The sequence below is a fragment of the Suncus etruscus genome, chromosome 1 (assembly GCF_024139225.1).
Source record: "Suncus etruscus isolate mSunEtr1 chromosome 1, mSunEtr1.pri.cur, whole genome shotgun sequence".
NCBI classification, from domain to species: Eukaryota; Metazoa; Chordata; class Mammalia; order Eulipotyphla; family Soricidae; genus Suncus; species Suncus etruscus.
The window spans coordinates 159,557,183-159,562,706 of NC_064848.1; the positions used below are offsets into that span (position 1 = coordinate 159,557,183).

The following is a 5,524-nucleotide window of genomic DNA, read 5'->3' on the forward strand; positions in this document are numbered from 1 at the left end:
CTGTGCTATCTCTCCGGCCCACAATCTAGAGAATTATGTTTTATGAGTATTTATGTGTAATGAGTACTGTAAGAGGAATCTATACTATGAAGTATTGTCTAGAGGGTCTTGAGCAACCAGTTTCCTAAAAGCAATCTAAAATCGTGAGCATTATGGTATAATGGTAAACTACCTATAATTAAAGCATTACAATAACATATTTAATGAATGAGCTCTGTAACAGGAATTCATGGCATACAGTTGCATATTCCATTGCTATCTGTGGGTATAAACATTAGATTATATTATCAGGCATAATCAAGTAGAAATTAAATAGATTAGAATTTTTGTCATGACATTATCATAATGAGCTCTTTCTTCTAAGTCTAATATCCATAGATATTTAAGGGAACTATTGACAGAAAAGATTGTTGTGTAGAGTTATTACAATTGGTGTTTGGTTTGTGTAGTTGCTCTTTGAATAACTCATTTAGGGTCGGTTTGGTTAGCACAAATATTTCAAGTTCTTTCTTTCTTTCTTTCTTTCTTTCTTTCTTTCTTTCTTTTCTTTCTTTCTTTCTTTCTTTCTTTTCTTTCTTTCTTTCTTTTCTTTCTTTCTTTCTTTCTTTCTTTCTTTCTTTCTTTCTTTCTCTTCTTTCTTTCTTTCTCTCTCTCTCTTTCTTTCTTTCTTTCTCTCTCTTCTTTCTTTCTTTCTTTCTTTCTTTCTTTCTTTCTTTCTTTCTTTCTTTCTTTCTTTCTTTCTTTCTTTCTTTCTTTCTTTCTTTCTTTGTTTTCTTTTCTTTTTTTTTCTTTTCTTTTTTTTTTTGTGGTTTTTGGCTCACACCCGGCAGTGCTCAGGAGTTATTCCTGGCTCCAAGCTCAGAAATTGCTCCTGGCAGGCACGGGGGACCATATGGGGTGCCAGGATTCGAACCGATGACTTCCTGCATGAAAGGCAAACGCCTTACCTCCATGCTATTTCTCGGGTCCCTTGTTTTTGTTTTTGTTTTTGTGCCACACCTGGTGACAGTCAGGGGTTACTCCTGGCTATGTGCTCAGATATCGCTCCTGGCTTGGGGTGACCATATGGGACGCCGAGGGATCGAACATAGGTCCATTCTAGGCTAGCTCGCTCAAGGCAGACACCTTACCGCTTGTGCCACTGTTCCGGCACTGCAAGTTCTTTTTTGTCTGAGAATGTTTTTTGTTTTGTTTTGTTTTGTTTTGTTTTTCTGTGTGGTTTTTTTGTTTTTGTTTTTTTTCGGGTCACACCCAGCAGTGCTCAGGGGTTACTTCTGGCTCCACACTCAGAAATCGCTCCTGGCAGGCTCAGGAGACCACATGGGATGCCAGGATTCGAACCACCGTCCTTTTGCATGCGAGGCAAACGCCTTACCGCGGTGCTATCTCTCTGGCCCCCTGAGAATGTTTTTAATCCTCCCTCCCATGTAAATGAGAGTTTTGGTGGGTAGTGGACTCTAGGTTGAAAGTTTCATTCAGCAATTTGAATATGTCATTTTACTCTTTTCTTGCCTAGATTATTTCAAATAAAAGATCTGGTTTGATTCTTACTTTTTTTCTTTATACTTGAGTTTTTTTCACCCTTAATAATTTATTTTATTATTATTATTATCATCATCATCATCATCATCATCATCATCATCATTATTTTTTGGGTTTTGGGTCACACCCAGCTGCACTCAGGGGTTACTCCTGGCTCTATGCTCAGAAATCGCTCCTGGTAGGCTCAGGGGATCATCGGGGATGCCAGAATTTGAACCACCGACTTTCTGCATGCAAGGCAAACGCCTTACCTCCATGCTATCATTCCAGTCCAGCCCCGATGATCCCTTACTACTTTATTTATTTATTTATTTATTTATTTATTTATTTATTTATTTATTTATTTATTTATTTATTTATTTTGTGGTTTTTGGGTCACACCCGGCAGCGCTCAGGGTTATTCCTGGCTCCAGGCTCAGAAATTGGTCCTGGCAGGCACGGGGGACCATATGGGACGCCGGGATTCGAACCGATGACCTCCTGCATGAAAGGCAAACGCCTTACCTCCATGCTATCTCTCCGGCCCCCCCTTACTACTTTAAAGAGTCCATCTCTCTCTTTTTGTTTTTTTGCCATTTGGATTATTAAATATCTTGTGTTGTTCTGTTCTGTTGTTTTTTTTTTTTTTTTTGAAGCCAGTTAAATTGAGCAGTGGGGGGTTATATACCAACTTTTGTGATACTAACATTTAATTTTTTGGCACTTCTTTTGCCTCTTGGTTTTGTAGAGAAAACTCTTTTCCGAGGATAGGGAAGTTCTCTACTATTATCTACCTCACTACTTGTTCTTCACCTTTCCTGTTTTCTCCTTCTGGAATTCCTGTAATTCGGAGATTATTTCTCCTGTCTTTGTTCACTAAGTACCTTACATTTTCTTCCAGAGCTTTGTCTCTTCTTCCTTCCTTCCTTCCTTCCTTCCTTCCTTCCTTCCTTCCTTCCTTCCTTCCTTCCTTCCTTCCTTCCTTCCTTCCTTCCTTCCTTCCTTCCTTCCATTTTCATTCCTCCCTCCCTTCCTTCCTCCCTTCTCCCTCCCTTTTTCCATCCTTCCTTCCTTTCTTCCTCCGTCCCCTCCTTCCTTCCTTTACCTCCCTCCCTCCCTACTTCCCTCCCTCCCTCCCTCCCTCCCTTCCTTTTTCTTTCTTTCTTTCTTTCTTTCTTTCTTTCTTTCTTTCTTTCTTTCTTTCTTTCTTTCTTTCTTTCTTTCTTTCTTTCTTTCTTTCTTTCTTTCTTTCTTTCTTTCTTTCTTTCTTTCTTTCTTTTCTTTCTTCTTTTTTTTTGGTGTTTGGGTCACACCCAGCGGTTTTTCCATCCTTCCTTCCTTTCTTCCTCCGTCCCCTCCTTCCTTCCTTTACCTCCCTCCCTCCCTACTTCCCTCCCTCCCTCCCTTCCTTTTTCTTTCTTTCTTCTTTCTTTCTTTCTTTCTTTCTTTCTTTCTTTCTTTCTTTCTTTCTTTCTTTCTTTCTTTCTTTCTTTCTTTCTTTCTTTCTTTCTTTCTTTCTTTCTTTCTTTCTTTCTTTCTTTCTTTCTTTTCTTTCTTCTTTTTTTTTGGTGTTTGGGTCACACCCAGCGGCACTCAGGGGTTACTCCTGACTGTGCCCAGAAATTGCCCCTGGCAGGCTCAGGGGACCATATGGGATGCCAGAAATCTAACCGGGATCTGTCCCGTGTTGGCGGCTTGCAAAGCAAATGCCCTATCACTGTGCTATCTCTTCGGCCCTCTCCTTTCTTTTTTGACCTTTTTTATTTCAACTGGCTTGTAATTTGTCTTGGTCTATGCAATTCTCTGCCTGTATAATTCTACTATTATGGTTTGTTAACATGCTTTTTAGTTCCTTCAGTTCCATTTGTATGGATTCCCTTATCTTCTGAAAGTTCATCTTGGAGTTGGTTGAATTGTTCATCTATAGATTTCTTAATTTCGCAGGCTGGTGACTCCTTGATTTTCATTGCTAAACCATTTGGTGACTCCTTGATTTTCATTGCTAAACCATTAAGTGCTGCAGACGTGTTGCGTCTCAGCAACTCTCGTGGGTCATAGCACTTCATGAGAGGAAAGCAGGAGCAGGAGCGACCGAATTTGAAATATGAAATAAATGAAACCACACAGAGTATGTGGGGTCAACACGTTTCTGGCAGGAGTGCAACAAGCTTAATTTTTTTGTTTGTTTTGTTTTGTTTTTGGGCCACACCCGGCGTTGCTCAGGGGTTACTCCTGGCTGTCTGCTCAGAAATAGCCCCTGGCAGGCACCGGGGACCATATGGGACACCGGGATTCGAACCAACCACCTTTGGTCCTGGATGGGCTGTTTGCAAGGCAAACACCTCTGTGCTATCTCTCCGGGCCCAAGCTTAATTTTTTGAACAGGGAAATTTATAGGGGTAAAATTAGCCAGTAAAAAATAATTATAATTACAAAGCATAGTACAACAGTAACAATACCTAAACTATGGGTGTGACTGTAAAAATTCTAGGTTACAAATGAGAAGGTCACAACTCAAGGTAACTCTTTGGAAGCTTACTTCAAATGTAAAATCAGGATTTGGAGGAAGTAGGAAACATCTAGAAACTTGATCTTTCTAGGCTGGACTCTCTTGTTTTAGAGGTTAAGTGAAGGAAGGAGCCAAATTCCCAAAAATGAGATTCCCTTTTTCTTTTTTGGTGGTTTTTGGGTCACACCCGGCAGTGCTCAGGGGTTATTCCTAGCTCCAGGCTCAGAAATTGCTCCTGGCAGGCATGGGGACCATTTGGGACGCTGGGATTCGAACCGATGACCTCCTGCATGAAAGGCAAACACCTTACCTCCATACTATCTCTCCGGCCCCGAGATTCCCTTTTTCTAAAGGAGGGTCAATAGCCAAGATCTGCATTCTGGTTACGCCCTTGATTACCAGAAACTGCAGCTGCAAAGACAATATTTAAAAAAGAGAGAGAGGGCCCGGAGAGATAGCACAGCGGCGTTTGCCTTGCAAGCAGCCGATCCAGGACCAAAGGTGGTTGGTTCGAATCCCGGTGTCCCATATGGTCCCCCGTGCCTGCCAGGAGCTATTTCTGAGCAGACAGCCAGGAGTAACCCCTGAGCACCGCTGGGTGTGGCCAAAAAAAAAAAAAAAAAAAAAAAGAGAGAGAAATTGTCTTTGCTTTTAGGGCTGGCTATATCCAGAAAAAGGGTTCTCAAATAATCTTTGGTGCTGGAATTTCTGAGCCAAATTATTTGATAGAGGCCATTATTTTGCCTGATATATACAAAGGAGAGATAGACAAATACTGGCTGAAAATGTACTGCCAGGCATCTCTTTGGAAATCCCTCAACCATCCACGCAGGGGAAAAAGGCGTCCACAGCGGGCCTTTTGAGGAACCCCATGGGGGTTAAATTAGTTCTACCTACCAGGAAAATCTGAGAATACATCTGGTGGGCTGAGCCCCCCTAAAAGCTTAGGTATGCCCTGGCAATTAAGTATTGATTTTAGGGCCCGGAGAGATAGCACAGAGGCGTTTGCCTTGCAAGCAGCCGATCCAGGACCAAAGATGGTTGATTTGAATCCCGGTGTCTCATATGGTCCCTGTGCCTGCCAGGAGCTATTTCTGAGCAGACAGCCAGGAGTAACCCTGAGCACTGCCGGGTGTGGCCCAAACCCCCCCCCCCAAAAAAAAAAAAAGTATTGATTTTAGGTCCTCATCTATAAGGTTCAGGCATTTGGATGGATTTGGAGATTTGGCAGAATATTTCTCCTTATCCAGTATCCGTAGATGTCTTCTTTGGCTTCCCCATTGATCTTTGTATTTAGTGGTTTGGAATGCTGGATTCTAAGGGCATTGAAAGAAGTGCTAGATTCAATCTGCAGGAAGTCTATGATGTAAATTGAAAAGACTTTGCGTGGGGGCCAGCGAGGTGGCGCTAGAGGTAAGGTGTCTTCCTTGCAAGCGCTAGCCCTAGCCAAGGGAAGACCGGGGTTCGATCCCCCAGCGTCCCATATGGTCCCCC

The 5,524-nt window shown here is 42.1% G+C and overlaps 1 protein-coding gene across 1 annotated transcript in view; it reads left to right on the top strand.

Moving 5' to 3' along the window:
* The window catches only part of CRK (CRK proto-oncogene, adaptor protein), a 53,008-nt gene extending 48,339 nt beyond the window's left edge, over nucleotides 1–4,669 (top strand). The window contains 1 exon segment of the mRNA XM_049782624.1: nucleotides 4,466–4,669. The gene's annotated coding sequence lies outside the window, so the exon portion shown is untranslated.
* Nucleotides 4,670–5,524: the final 855 nt, after the last annotated feature.